The sequence below is a fragment of the Triticum urartu genome, chromosome 3A, assembly GCF_056163025.1.
Source record: "Triticum urartu cultivar PI428250 chromosome 3A, HENAU_Tu73, whole genome shotgun sequence".
In the NCBI taxonomy this organism is placed as follows: Eukaryota; Viridiplantae; Streptophyta; class Magnoliopsida; order Poales; family Poaceae; genus Triticum; species Triticum urartu.
This window is the reverse complement of record NC_141875.1, coordinates 586,664,887-586,681,500: the sequence shown is the minus strand read 5'-3', so window position 1 is coordinate 586,681,500 and position 16,614 is coordinate 586,664,887. Positions and strand designations below refer to the sequence as shown.

Below are 16,614 nucleotides of genomic sequence, written 5' to 3'. Positions count from 1 at the left end.
TATCCATTAAGGACAGTATAACCAAGCCTAAAGCGAGCTCTCTCAGCGACTTGGGTTTCTGGTCGTCCGTTTTCGCGATCTAAACATTTCTGGCCGTCAGATCTAATGTGTAAAATCATCTCTCCCGCAACTGGCCCAGCTGTCCTATGGGCTGCTATTCCAGAGGCCGAATCCAAGCCCTGTGGTAAACTGGGTCGGTTATGCCAGCCCATTAAGCTAACACTGTGTTCTCGCTCGACAGGGGATGTGGATCGTCCGCTCATTGCGCTCGCTACTTGCTGCTCGCTGGACAGAGGAGGTGGATCGGTGACTGGGAATCCAGCCGCCCCCGACGCGCGCGATGCGTTCGAGCAGGATGGTAAAGCGCGCGAGCCATGCTGGGCGACGCGGGCGATCTGTCCAGGATCCGGATCCAAGCCAAGAGCGCGGGCGCGGCGTTGCCGGCCGCGACCACGACGACTTTGATCCAGCGGCGGACAGGCCACTGTTCTGTCTGTTCATCTCTCTGCCCGCGTGTCCTGCCAGAGTTTGATTCCAGCCGCTAGCACCAACTCTCCACCTTGGGTTCGTCCACTAAGAATTCAATCACCGTCCTCTAGCACTCCTCCCGGCCAGATGGTTCGGCAGCCTATGTACCTACAGGAAAATCCTCCTTCTCGTTATGAGAGAGATTGTTCTTGGGATTTTAATGTGTGCAGGCTACGGGTGACAAGCCGGTGGTTCCATCAGTTAGAAGTGTAGCGTTTTCTTGATCTCTTTTCTCTGTCAGGTCAAATTACAATAATATTTTTCTAATGCGATTTGGAAAGTTTTATCAAATCCACTGAGCAAATGAGACTGCAATACTTGGTTTGTGCTCTATAATTATAAGACTTGATTATAAATCCTGCTTATCTTTTTCATGTGAACTATAATTATTTTTCTTTTTCCAGCTATTGAAATTTGTAGATGAAGGGCATGTTCTATACCATGATTTATGATTTGGCACATCAGTAACATCCAAGAGAGGATATTCTTCTAACTTTACTTTACAATGTGAGTATATCCTACTCTAAATTTCTCATGTTCAACCGGCAGCATCTGCTCTATTTTGATGTTTCTATCATTCCTTCCAAATTATGCACCTAAGCGTAGGATAAAAGTATTCAAGTTAAACAAGTTGATATTTGATTATCAAGCGATGAAGTAGATTCATAATATGTTGACTGGTGCAGTACGAAAGTGGACAAAAGTGATTTTATTGGGATCCAGCTGACACGTTCGAGCGAGATCCAAGTGAAGCGCGCAGCATTGCCAGCCACGACCATGATGACCTGCTCGAGTGGGATTCCAAGATGACTGGCCTGGCAGCGGAAGCCAGCGTCTAGGGATCGCAAAGGTGAGCAGTCACACATCCACGAGGTTTGCTTCTCTTCGAGTTCATCGGCCGCCTTGGGGTCCTAGGCAACTTGTCCTGATAAGCTCCTCTGCAACACCACTCCCCTCAAGCCAGGCACGACGTTTGATCAACACGCGCCTCCACTCTCCTATGGGTTATGGTCGTAGCTTCTTCCCACAACCCACGATGTTGAATATCAAATGATTGTCCATTTGTCGTACTACAAAACAATGTGCAAGTATAGAAAATGCAGCCAAATATTTATCATGCTCACGCTAAATCACAAACACACTGGAGGTGCACCGTTAAACAAAAGTAAGTCCCAATACATGCCAAAGTATACGCATCTTTTTGTCTAACATGGCAGTTTGAGAGACCCATAGCTTCTGGTAGAAAAATTGGAGAAAGAAATACATATTTCCTGGAAGTGTTATTCATGTCTTACATGCTCGCACATTAAATTGTAGTTTATGCTAGCTTAATTTGTAGTTATGTCCGTAAACACACACTTCATATGTTCTCCCTGTGCCCAAAAAACCTCATCTTTAAGACCAAGTGCATATGCATCATATAATGATGGGAAGTGTTAGAACATGTAGCCAGGTAGGCAGGTGGTTATATTCATCTGGCCTGCCATGGTTCTGGGATGTTTGCTCCTGCTGAATTGTTAATTGTGTAGCTGTAACCATATTCTTGAAGCAACTTGAGTATAGAGCACCCAAAAATAAAAAACAACATAGAGTACAAGTGTCGCTGGACTGCATATGAAACATATTTACGGAAATTTATAGAGTACATAGAATGGAACTCTTCATAACTCACACCGCAGTGGTTTACAACTGGTTCATGAATGCGAATAAATAGATTCGAGTTTGTCTAATCATTGCAGAACCACCTAATATTCAGTCAGACAATATATTGCAGTGATTATTAGTGCTTTTTTTGAAAAGAAATGCAAAATATGCATTACTACGTGGACGAAGCTGACTCGCTTGCCACTAAAGCTTTTACATCAGCAGTTACATTGTCTGCATTTAGCTCATCATACAGGTTCATGGAACATCCTTTGTGTGCAAGTACATGAGCTAAATTATTACAATTCCTACTAGCAAAGCTAAAGGTGATCTAATTAAAGTTTTGGCAGTGCTTAGGTAACTTATGGTATAATTGATGTTCAACATTACTTTATAAAAGATCATCATTTCTTCTGTATTTACCTGGTCAGTTCATTTATATTGCAATCAACTATATCGAAAGAATGTGTCAATCTATAGTGATACTGGAGTATATAGAAACTGATTAAGTAGTGTTGCTAGCACTAAAATGGCACAAAGAGATACAGAAGAAAAAACACTTCTGAGGTGATCATGACCATTGTGTAATTCACAAAGTTGATTATGTTACTTTTGTGTAGTGTATCTTCCATGGTGACATAATCTCTGTCAATGTTTGTACAGCAAAGCATGTACTAAGTTCTTTGTTGAATCAAGCCTACAGTATTCTGAGTCTACCAGTGAAGCTTTATTGTGGTCATATACAATATCTCATTTTTCTAAGAGGCTGACATATATATTATAAAGTGCCACAATAATTGAAGACCAACAGGAACCGTTTTTTGGCATACTTTAAGCGCAACTACACTGCAGCTTCTCAAGGTATGCAAATTATGTCCTCTCACACACCCCTTGCTTAATCTTTCAATTATGTCCAAAAGATGGGTTCACCAAGTACAAAGTTTGTCTTACCATTGTTAGCTCCCCATTTCATTCCCTACAGAGCTCTCCTTAACTGTACGACTGGATATTCTTTCAAACACAAAATATAACACATCTGAGGTTCAGTTTGTTTCTACATGCCAGTAGCACCACAAATGATAGGGAAAAAACCTGACAATCGCATCATGTAGACCAGACAATGTTCCAACTCAGATAGCTGCCCTTATTTATCAATATTTTATTGTTTACTTTAGTGTTAGTGAAAATTGTCTTACTGGAATCCTTCCATTCTCTAATATCCAATTTTATTGTCAAGCAGAAATCCATATTTTATTCTCTACAGGGCCATGTCCTTAATTGTAAGACTGGGTATTCTTTCAAATATAACACATGTGAGGTGGAGTTTGTTTTCTTCTTGGCAGTAGCATCACAAATGATATGTAAAAAAACAAATCGACACGCACATCATGTACCAGACAATGTTCCAATTGAGATAGCTTCCCTTATTTATCAAAAATTTATCTTGACTTCAGTGTCAATGAAAATTGTCTTATTATAACCTTCCGTTCTGTAATATCTTATTTATTGTCAAGCAGAATTTTTCTTCTTAGTTCCTTGTTGCCTACACAAGATCACCTTTTGGGTGCATGCTGCAATTGTTTAGAAGACATCAATAAGAAATAGAACAATTAGAGAGTAAAAGTCCGATGACCAATACCGACTAAGCCATATGAACACATTGAAAATGTTGTAATAAATTATCAGCTTCATATATTTATGTAAATTTCGGTGTCCATATACTTATGTAAGCTCCTAACATTCTATTGTAGAAATAGACGGGCGCAGCAACGCGCGCCATCGATGATCTAGTTTACTTTTATGTTGAGTCATCACCCTCTTATTAAAAAGCACTAGCTGGAGAGCACAGCCATCATTTGCATTCATCACTGTTAATTTATATTGGGTATGACTATGATTGGATCTCTTTTACCATGAATTACAATGTCTAGTCAGTCCTTGATCTTTAAAGGTGCTTTGCATTTATGTTTTGCGGTCTCAGAAAGGGCTAGCGAGATACCATCTTGTTATATCATATTATGATTGTTTTGAGAAAGTGTTGTCATTCGAGATTTATTATTATGACTTGCTAGTTGATTATGCTATTGATATGAGTAATTATGAGACCTGAGAATTATTGCAAGCATGGTTAGTTATGATCTATGCTGAAAACTTGAATGCTGGCTTGACATAGTTACAACAACAAGAGCAAACACAGTTTGTAAAAGTTTTTCTTTCTTTCTTTCAGTTTGTCAACTCAATTGCTTGAGGACAAGCAAGGGTTTAAGCTTGGGGGAGTTGATACGTCTCCGTCGTATCTACTTTTCCAAACACTTTTGCCCTTGTTTTGGACTCTAACTTGTATGGTTTGAATGGAACTAACCCGGACTGACGCTGTTTTCAGCAAAATTACCATGGTGTTGTTTTATGCGCAGAAAGCAAATATTCCCGGAATGACATGAAACTCCACGAAACATCTTAGAAAAAGCAATAAAAAATCCTCGCCAAAGATGAAGACCAGGGGGCCCACACCCTTCTCACGAGGGTGGGGGCGCCCCCCCTAGGGCGCGCCCCCTACCTCGTGGGCCCCCTAGAAACCCTCTGACGCCAACTCCAACTCTATATATTTGCTTTCGGAGAGAAAAAAATCAGAGAGAAGAAGTCATCACGTTTTACGATACGGAGCCGCCGCCAAGCCCTAAAACCTCTCGGGAGGGCAGATATGGAGTCTGTTCGGGGCTCCGGAGAGGGGGATTCGTCGCCGTCGTCATCATCAACCATCCTCCATCACCAATTTCATGATGCTCACCGCCGTGCGTGAGTAATTGCATCATAGGCTTGCTGGACGGTGATGGGTTGGATGAGATTTATCATGTAATCGAGTTAGTTTTGTTAGGGTTTGATCCCTAGTATCCATTATGTTCTGAGATTGATGTTGCTATGACTTTGCTATGCTTAATGCTTGTCACTAGGGCCCGAGTGCCATGATTTCAGATCTAAACCTATTATGTTTTCATGAATATATGTGAGTTCTTGATCCTATCTTGCAAGTCTATAGTCACCTACTATGTGTTATGATCCGGCAACCCCGAAGTAACAATAATCGGGACCACTCCCGGTGATGACCATAGTTTGAGGAGTTCACGTATTCACTATGTGCTAATGCTTTGTTTCGGTTCTCTATTAAAAGGAGGCCTTAATATCCCTTAGTTTCCAATAGGACCCCGCTGCCATGGGAGGGTAGGACAAAAGATGTCCTGCAAGTTCTTTTCCATAAGCACGTATGACTATATACGGAATACATGCCTACATTACATTGATGAATTGGAGCTAGTTCTGTGTCACCCTATGTTATGAATGTTACATGATGAACCGCATCCGGCATAATTATCCATCACTGATCCGGTGCCTACGAGTTTTCCATATACTGGTTTACGCTTATTTACTTTCCCGCTGCTACTGTTACAATCACTACAAAATACCAAAAACATTACTTTTGTTGTCTTTACTTTTGTTGCCGCTACCACTACTATCATATTACTTTGCTACTAAACACTTTGATGCAGATACTAAGTTTCCAGGTGTGGTTGAATTGACAACTCAACTGCTAATACTTGAGAATATTTTTTGGCTCCCCTTGTGTTGAATCAATAAATTTGGGTTGAATACTCTACCCTCGAAAGCTGTTGCAATCCCCTATACTTGTGGGTTATCATGCCCGGACTCGGAGCTGCGGGGCACGGGGAGATGGTTTGGTGAGTGTCGCGGGTTCCTGGAGAGCCAAGGAGCTCGCTGCAGAGCTCGGACGCAAGCTGTGCTTGTCGTGGCTACGGTGACGAGGCGAGAAGCGGCGACAGGATTTGGCTACGACGGAGACTAGCGCTAGAGGACGAGCACGAGCAAGCTAGCAGAGAGGATTTATGACGGAGCTCACCTAGGAGCTCAAGGAGGCTCGTTGAGTGAACGGGAGCAGCAGGGGTCGATGGATTTGGTGATGAACGCCAGCGACAGCAGAGGAGGACTCGGTCGATCCCGATGCGGTGGCGATCTTCTACTCGAGCTCGGGGTCGGAGAGGAAGAAGCGGGCGGCGACTGTGCTTGCAGACGTAGTCCTAGGTGGTAGGGAGGTCGCTGTCCGCGCGGGTGAGGGTGACCATGGCGACGGAGGTCTTGGGTCATCGCGGGGAAGAAGAAGCGGCGCGAGCGGAGGGGGAAAGTCGGGTTAGGGTTCGACCACGGGATCAGGGGAGGTCTTATACGACGTGGGGCATCGCCGGATGGATGCCGCGCGCGGCATCCGCGCCACGGACGGCGCACGAGCGTCCACCACGCCCTGATGAACAGGGTTGAAGACGACCTGGTGATGGGCTGGGCCTGGCACTGTGCGTGTTGGGCCATGTACACTGGTTTCCTTTTTTATCCTTTTTTTGTTATTACTTTTCTGTTTTATTAGTCTCCTTTTATTTTAGTTTTTTTATATTTAGCACCTAACTTAGTACTAAAATTAAGTCCACTGCCACAAAATGTTGAACTCCAAAATAAATTAGTTTAAAATTTTATAAACTATAAAAGGTATTTAACTAATTGTTTTTGTTGTTGTTTTATTTATTCAAGAGCATTTAATTATTTTATAAAAGTGTAGTCTCTCCATCCTAATTACCTATGCAATATTTGGTTCACTCCGAACATTTTATTTTTAATATTTGAAAATTTTATTGTTTGCTTGATTTTAAATTTGAATTTCCGAAACGGTTTTGAACTAACACGAGACTGTCAACAGTAACCGAGGTGATGTGGCATTATTAGTAGAGGATTACTGTAGCGTAATTATCCGGGCGTCACACAAAGGTTCTAATTGCCATTCGTGTGTGCAAGCAAAGCAACCTCGCAAGCCCCATAAGGCTGCGGAGGAGAGACATTTGGCGTCGTTAGAACTCATACATTCTGATCTTTGTGAGATGAATGGTGTATTGACTAAAGGTGGAAAAAGATACTTCATGACACTGATAGATGATTCTACTAGATATTGCTATGTATATCTTTTAAACACTAAAGATGAGGCTCTACATTACTTTAAAATCTATAAGGCAGAAGTTAAGAATCAACTTGAAAATAAAATAAAACGAGTTTGGTCAGATCATGGTGGGGAGTATTTCTCTAATGAGTTTGATTCTTTCTGTGCGGAACACGAAATTATTCATGAGAGGACGCATCCCTATTCACCTCAGTCAAATGGGGTTGCCGAACGGAAAAACTGTACTCTGACAGATTTGGTTAAGGCCATGTTAGATTCATCAGGTTTATCCAAGGTATGGTGGGGGAGGCTATATTGACATCACGTCATGTCCTGGATAAAGTTCCGACAAAAGACAATGAGATCACTCCCTATGAACAATGGGGAAAGAGAAGAACGACACTCTCATACCTACGTACTTGGGGCTGCTTGGCGAAAGTCAATGTGCCAATCCCCAAAAAGCGTAAGCTTGGACCAAAGACCGTGGACTGCGTTAATTTGGGCTACGCTAAGAATAGCCTCGGCTATAGATTTCTGGTAGTGAAATCTGAGGTACCTGACGTGAAGGTCGGTATGATTATGGAGTCTAAAGATGCTACATTCTTTGAGGATATTTTTCCTATGAGAGATATGCAAAGCACTTCTAGGCTGGAATCTGATGAGACTCCTGAACCCGCCATTCCGATGGGATATTATGAACAGACACATGATGAAAATCCTGAGGAGGATGACAAGGAAACCCTTGGTAGGGACAAGAGACAGAGGACTGCAAAGTCTTTTGGTGATGATTTCCTTGTATACTTTGTGGATGATACTCCCACTTCTATTTCAGAAGCTTATGCGTCTCCGGATGCTGACTACTAGAAAGAAGCGGTCCGTAGCGAGATGGACTCCATTATGGCTAACGGGACATGGGAAATCACTGAACGCCCCTATGGCTATAAACCATTGGGTTGTAAATGGGTGTTCAAAAAGAGGCTTAGGCCCGATGGTACGATCGAAAAGTACAAGGCTAGGCTTGTGGCCAAGGGCTATAATCAGGAAGAAGAGAAAGATTTTTTCGATACTTATTCACCTGTGGCCAGACTGACCACCACTCGAGTATTACTCTTGTTGGCGGCCTCGCATGGTCTTCTCGTCCACCAGATGGATGTTAAGACGGCTTTCCTGAACGGAGAGCTAAACGAGGAAATCTACATGCAATAGTCAGATGGCTTTGTGATAGATGGTCAGGAAGGAAAAGTGTGTAGGTTGCTGAAATCTTTGTATGGCCTGAAACAAGCACCTAAGCAATGGCATGATAAGTTTAATACAACTTTGACATCTGTTGGTTTCGTTGTTAATGAAGCTGACAAATGTGTATATTATCGACATGGTGGGGGCGAATGAGTTATATTGTGCTTGTATGTTGATGACATACTGTTATTCGGACACAACCTCAAAGTCATTGAGGAGGTCAAGTCGTTTCTATCTCAGAACTTTGAGATGAAAGACCTTGGTGTGGCTGATGTTATCTTGAACACCAAGCTACTGAGAGATAATGAGGGTGGGATTACATTTCTGCAATCCCATTATGTTGAGAAGGTGTTGAGTCATTTTGGATATGCGGACTGCATGTCATCTCAAACACCATATGATCCTAGCATCTTGATTCAAAAGTCCAAAGGCACGGCTACAGATCAATTAAGATACTCTCAAATCATTGGTTCACTTATGTACCTAGCGAGCGCTACGAGGCCTGACATCGCCTTTGCTGTGAGCAAACTGAGTCGGTTTGTTTCAAAACCAGGTGATGTACATTGGCGTGCTGTTGAAAGAGTTATGCGCTATCTGAAGGGTACTATGAACTATGGACTTCACTATACCGGATACCCGTCGGTACTTGAAGGGTATAGTGACGTGAATTGGATCTCTGGTGCTGATGATATGAATGCCACAACTGGGTATATGTTTACTCTTGGAGGTGGCGCTGTTTCCTGGAAGTCTTGCAAACAAACGATCTTAACGAGATCGACAATGGAAGCGGAATTAACAGCATTAAACACATGTGGTGTCGAAGCAGGATGGCTTTGAGATATTTTGATGGACTTGCCATTGGTTGATAAACCGGTTCCGCCTATCCTTATGAACTGTGACAATCAGACTGTCATCACTAAGGTGAAGAGTTCAAAGGACAACATGAAGTCCAACAAACACATAAGAATGAGACTAAAAACTATCAGAAAACTAAGAAACTCCAGAGTGATAGCGTTGGAGTATGTCCAAACGGCTAAGAATCTAGCAGATCCCTTTACAAAAGGGCTATCGCGTGTTGTGCTAGATAATGCATCGAGGGAGATGGGTATAAAACCCACATGAGTTGCCATTGTGGTAACCCAACCTATGTGATCGGAGATCCCGTGAAGTAGGACCTGGGAAAACAAACTAGTGGTTAACCGAGGAGAGTATTTTTGACTAACCCACTCCGTTGGAGATGCACAACTCTCGGTAATTGTATGGTAGGTTGATTTTTGTCTTAATGTGTTCCAAGGCTTATAAAATCAAGATGCTATCCTACAGAGCGATTTTTGGAGGAACACACTTATATGAGTCTGACTACTAGTCATAGTCTATGAGATTAGGGTGATCTCTAGTAAGTTCATGAACAGGCCAGGAGTGACCAATATGCTCCACCCGAGGGGTCAGCCTTCGGCAACCTAGTGCTAGTAAGACACTTGATGAAACTTCTTCACGCCAAATTGACAATTCAAGGCCTAGTCCATTGTTCAGTTGTGAAAGAGTGTAGTTATTTGTTCTAGGTGGATGTTCAACCTTAACGGGTCTCCACTGAAAATACTGGTATATCAAAACAGAGTTTGGAACAGAGGACAACACCATGGGCCTTCGGGGTCTGGTGGGGGATTGCTGAATATTAGTTGGGCTACAGGTCCACTTAACAATTTCAGAAAATTCCTAAGGGCCCATGTTGTCAATTGAGTGGTGGGAAGTTTAGTCCCACATGGCTAGTTGAGAGAGATGTACACCAACTTATAAGGTGAGCTCTTATCCCACTAATATGAGTTGGTGTGAAGGAAGGAGAGGTGTTCCACACGCGCGCTCCTCCGCCGCCCGCCTTGCCACGCCATGACGCGCGCGTGCGCCACGGGTTGCGGGAATGAGCCGAGCTGATGCAATGTTTTGCCGGTCAAAATTGGAGAGTCCATTACAAACACAAAATGAATGTGAGACGTCATATTCATTGCGGAAATGAAAACGTCCATAATAAATACGTTTTATTGTGGAGATGGAAATGTCTGTAATTAAACGCGTTTTTATGGAGATGAAACGTCTGTAATTAAATGGTTTTATTGCTGGACCGTTTTCCTACCCGACTGGCTATATATATGAGGCATCGCAGCTCAGCCAAACACACTTCACACCTCCACTGCTCCCTGGTCGTTCCTTTCATTGCTGCTGCCCTTGGTGATCCCATCCCGTCTACCGCGTACACGGTTGATGGGAGAGCAGGCATCTGAAACTCCGCTTCTCCAGATCCTGTACGGGAGAGAGGCGATTAGGTTTTTGGGGAGCGTCTCCTATGCGACTGCTCGCCTCGGTTCAACTACTTCGTCTACGTCGACTACTTCTGCGTCACCTTTGTCTTCACCATGAGCACTGACCCCGATCGTGCGGCTGCCGAGAAGGCCACTACTGACAAGAGGATCGCCGACGAGGCCGACGCCTCCGCTGCTGCTACGGCCAACTGGCCTACTGGAGGGTATAATACATTTACACTGCTCCTGTTTACTTTCATGTGTGCAGTACTAGTGGTTTGCGTAGATGTTTCTACTATCTGTCTAGTACGTGAGTACATCATCAAAATTCAGTATGTCATTAGCACTGCCTATGTCATATTCATGATTTATTATTGAATTAAATTAATTAAACAATTGCTTAATTTCTCAACATGAACAAATTTGGAAAAGCAGGAATACTTTTTAAACTTCTGAACAATATTTGAAAACATGAACAGTTTTTGAAAATTTAATCAGTTTTTGAAATACCAAACTTTTTCTCAATTTATGAACAAAATTTGAGAAAAGGAACGTTTAAAAATTTCGTGTCCAAACTTTTTCTAAAAAGAAAATCAATTTGAAACAGAAAAAAACATGGAAAAGGAAAAGAAACAGAAACCGAAAAAAGGAAGAAGGAAAAAAAACTTGATAAAGAAAAAGGGAGAAGGAAAGAAAGTGGAAAAAAACGAAATATCTGAAAAACCCACTAAAAACCCGGTCCCAGAACTTTCTAATAGGTTCCCAAAACAAGAATCTTGTAGGACGTTAAAGCTACTGCAAATGGGCCGGCCCATATCGTTCGCTCACACTCCGACGAGCGTCATCTAGGATATTCCAAGATCTGAATAGCAGTGATCGGCCAAATAGTATCACTGACGCGCAAGTGGCTGGTTAGTGCTAATAACGACATCTTCATCACATACGGCCTAGTTAGCCGGTCATTGATAACTATCAACAGGACTAGAGAAATAGGGATATCAGTGACCGTCCACTCTAGGACACAAATTACACATGCAACACACAAGAAGCACAAATAAACATTGTATTTTCATCCAAAACTATTTCTGAACACATGAACATTTGTGGAAATCATGGATTGTTTTTTTTTTAATTCATGGTTTTTGTTTGAAATTCTATGAACCTTTTTAGAATTCCATAAAAAATACAAGTAAAGAAAGAAAAATAAATAAATAAATACAGGCACCACACGCCCCTCACTGAGCTGATCCAAATCGCACAGATGGTGTGCGATTGGTTACCTGGCGTGGGAGCGGCTATGTGCCGCTTGCGCCGATGGTGGGCCGGTCCAGTAGGACGTGGCTCATCATGTTGACATCATTCAATTCTTTTTTCTATTTTTACTTTTATTTATATTTTGAATGCATATATTTCAAAAACTTCCAAAAAAATGTTCATGTCGATGAAGAAATATTCATGCGTTTCAAAAATAAATATATGCAATTTTTTTAATGTGTATACAATTTTATAAAATATTTGTGTAATGTAAAATGTTTTGTACCGTCAAAAAATGTATGTGACATTTTATGGAAAATATTCCCACATTTCAAAAAAATGTTCGTGACATTTGATAGAAAATAATCAAGTGTTTCCAATAAATATTGTTAAAAATTAATACAATGTAAATTTCTTTGTGTAGTTTAAAAGAATGTTTATTTCCATTAAAAAAACTACAACGTGTCTTTGGAAAATGTTAACGTGTATTCGAAGAAGTATTCAAAACATCTATTTAAAAAATGTGCACCATGCAATGAAGAATATCCAATGTGTATGAGAAAATTGTTTCACATGTGCTCTAGAAATATATTCGTGCACTGAAAAAAATATAGACATGTGTTAAAAAAAGAAAACCGATAAAAACAACAAAGGAAAGCGAAAATAATCAAAGAAAACGAAGAAAACCCCCCAAAAAAATCAAAGTATAACGAGTAAAGAAAGTAAATCCAAAAAACCAATGAGAAAACAAAGAAAACCAGAGTAAAATGAAGAGAAAAAAACCCAAGAAAATCGGTGAAAACAAATAAAATCCAAGAAAAAATAAAAAAACGAAAAAGAAAAAACCCCAAGGAAAACCTGAGCAGAGCAAACCTACAGCGTGTAGCGAGCAACCGCGTTAATTGGCCGTCAGTTAGACATAGCCCGTAGGCGACTTGGAATCGGTATGGGATTCCTTAAGCAGAAAGAATCGACGAGCGACATATAAGGGCATGTACAATGATTGATAAGATAGTCTTATCTTAAATCTTGCATGTGATTTAGAGATGACAACAAAATTTGTCTACAATGGGTCATCTCTTAGTCTTATCTTCAATAACTAGCAATTCCTAAAAATATGGTGAGACATATTGTGCTAAGAGATCATCTTTTGTCTTCTCTTAAATAAGAGAAGACAAACCTTTTCTTATGAATTCTCTCTCCTCCACCTCATCATCTATCCTACGTGACACTCCTAAGATAGCACCATTGTACATGCCCTAACCCTGCGTGGCCACGGATGAAAAAGGGTGCCGCGTTAGGATTTCAACTTTTGTCAAGGTCGAGCTAGCCCTACCTCGTCTTCAATCGGAAATCCCTCTTCGCCGCGCCGCCGCTGCCCTAAATTCCACCACGCAAACACCGGCAATGGCATCGTCGCAGAGGGCAATCACCACGACTTCATCGAGGTCCAGCCTAGGGTCCGCGCGGGGAGGGCACGCGTTCGAGATATCTGGGTACAGCCAGCACAAGGGCCTTGGCATAGGCGAATCCGTCCGCTCCGCCACCTTCACTGTCGGCGGCTGCGAGTGGTCCATCGTCTTCTACCCCGACGGAGAAATGTATGAATACCAAGAATACGTCTCGGTGTTTCTTGAGCTACTGACGTTGGAGGCCGACGTAAGAGCCGGCTTCGACATGATTCTGGTCGTCCCGTCGGACCGGGCCACCACCAAGTTGATCCATCGGGTGGCTCCCATGGTTTTCGGCCACATACAACCCGACTGGGCTTCCCCAGTTCATGAAGAGGGCAGTCTTGGAATCATCACCGTACCTGGAGGACGACAGCCTCGTGATCAAGTGCGAGGTCACTGTCGTCAGGCAACCACAGGTGGAGGAGACCGCGCCGGACTTCGAGGTCCAGGTGCCGGCCTCTGATCTGTACGACAATCTTGGGAAACTGTTACAATCAAGGGAGGAAGCTGTGTGGTTTTGTGTAGCTTGAGCTACGTGGTACCCCTTATTTTAGCCATCCATTTTTGTATCATGATCCGTGCAGGCGTATTTGTCATTTTTGTTTCTCTCAAACGAAACAACCTATAAACTTCAAACTTTGCAAGACAACAAAACATTCCGTACGTGTGTTGAACGCAGAAGTGTCGTCCGTTCGGCGCTAGGATCATCGGTGATTTGGATCACGACGAGTACGACTCCATCAACCCCGTTCACTTGAACGCTTCCGCTTAGCGATCTACAAGGGTATGTAGATGCACTCTCCTTCCCCTCGTTGCTAGATTACTTCATAGATTGATCTTGGTGATGCGTAGAAAATTTTAAATTTCTGCTACGATCCCCAACACCGGGTCCGAGCAGAGGTAGCAACACTAAGGGCGAGTACATGCCACCTGGGAGTGGCCGGAGAGGCCGCAGTTGAAGCACTTGACGAGGTCGGAGGAGCGGTCGTCGGGGAGGAGAGCGATCGTAGTCGAGGCGGCGAGATCCCGGGAGGCGCCGTTGGCCGGGGCAGTGCCGTTTGCGCGCCCAAGACTGCGCTTCTTGCGCTTGCCACCGGGTCGGCCCCGTCCCGCCCCATTGCCGGCCGGGGGAGACTCGGCTCGCCTCGAGATGGCTGGTAGCGACGAACCGCGGCGGCATCGGGAGGGGGGGCTACTTCCCATGGGAGCGGCCAGGGGAACGAGCGCGGCCGCCCCAGGCCGAGGAGCGGCTGGCATCCCGATGGCGCGGAGGGGAAGGTGACCAGCGTCGAGCATCGCTCCGGTCTGCGGCCGGGAGGGGGCAAGCGGGAGCGGCCACAGCGGTCCGCGCGAGGAGGAGATCGGCGTGAGGGGGCGCGGAGGTTGTCGTGGGCGGGAGATCGATGGTCGCCACGGGAAGAGAGCTGTCGGCGGAGCTCAGACTCATGGCGAACCGCGTCGGGGGACGGGCGGGAGGAGTCGCGCCGCTCCTCCGCATGGGAGGGTTCAGGGCGGCGGTAGTCGGGGCCCCGCTTGGGGCAGGTCCCAGCGTCGTGCCACTCGCGGGGCATGGGGGCCGACGGCGAGTTCGACGGCGATGGGGGAGGGAGCGAGGTGTTGGCGGCGGGGGTCGGGAGAGCGAGGGTTAGGGCACGGGGGGAATGGGATGGGGGCGAGGGAAGCCCGCAGGCGGCCAAATAGGCCTGATAGCCGGGCAGGCCGGCCCACCAGGACCGCAGCTAAGGCTGGTCCCGGAAGCGGAGCTGCCAGCACATGCCCATGGTCCAAATCCAGGCCCAACACTAGGGCGGCCCACGACCGGGCGTCCCAGCCAGCGATACAGGGCAGCAGCGACTAGGGTTTCCCCTAGTGCTGCGGCCGCTACCGCCGCCGCGACCGGACTTCGAGGTCCAGGTGCCGCCCTCTGATCTGTACGACAATCTTGGGAAACTGTTACAATCAGGGGAGGAAGCCGTGTGGTTTTGTGTAGCTTGAGCTACGTGGTATCCCTTATCTTAGCCATCCATTTTTGTATCATGATCCGTGCAGGCACATTTGTCATTTTTGTTTCTCTCAAAGGAAACAACGTATAAACTTCAAACTTTGCAAGACAACAAAACATTCTAATTACTATGTGCGAATTTTTTTTCAGATTTTTCATGCATTTTAAGTGCAAAAAATTATTTTTTTTAATCAAAAAATCCTCGTTTTGTATATTTATGTCGGTCCAAAAAATCTGAAAGTTTTTTCACACATTGAAGTTCTAAATTTGGTTTGATCTGCAAAGTTTGAAGCCCATATGTTCTTTCATTTGAAAGAAACAAAAAAGAGAAATCTTCTTACTGTAAATTAGTTGACGAGTACGGATCTCAAAGCAATGTTGGAGGGCTGGAGATAAGAGGTTCCGTGTAGCTCAACCTACAGAGAAACTTTACCCACAAGATTGTGCTTGCAATGCGGTCACCGGTGTTCAAGGCGGAGCTTTCTGGGCCGATGAGCGACAAAAGAACACGGAGGATAACCGTCAAGGATATGCAGCCTGCTGTATTCAAGGCGTTGCTTCAGTTTATCTATACTGATTCCTTGCCTTCCATGCTTGACCTCTGCGACAGTGACCAGAAAGAAATGGTCAAGCATTTGCTTGTGGCTGCAGATAAGTATGCCATGGAAAGATTGAAGCTAATCTGCGAAGGCATTCTTTGTAGGAATCTCGACGTTGATTCTGTGGCGACGACATTAGCTCTGGCTGACCAGCATCATTGCGGCAACCTCAAAGAAGCTTGTGTCCAATTTCTCCTCACGGGGAGTAGAATGGATGCTGTGCTGGCAAGCAAAGGCTACACACACCTTAAAAGATCTTGTCCTTCTGTCATAGTTGATATCTTTGAGAGGGCAACTAAGTCTCGCAAGATTTTGTAAGTTCATGTTGGGTTATCTGGATGTAGTTATCTTACATATGACTTGGTAGTATGTAGCCACCTGAAACCAACTCTCCTTATCCTCTTTTTTTTCGAAAAGGGGGATCCCCGGTCTCTGCATCAGAACGATGCATACGGCCATACTTATTAATAAGTAAATAGGTTCAACAAAAGTCGTCATGTCTCAAACAAAAGAACGAAAAATGCTCACAAAGGGCAGGAAAAGTAAAAATAAAGCCACAACCGGATGGCATAAGAAAGGTAGGGAAACTAATTGCCTATCCTATTAC

The 16,614-nt window shown here is 44.1% G+C and overlaps 1 pseudogene; it reads left to right on the top strand.

Annotated features, from left to right (window-relative positions):
* Positions 1–13,359: 13,359 nt before the first annotated feature.
* On the top strand, positions 13,360–16,325 carry LOC125548801 (BTB/POZ and MATH domain-containing protein 1-like; annotated as a pseudogene).
* Positions 16,326–16,614: the final 289 nt, after the last annotated feature.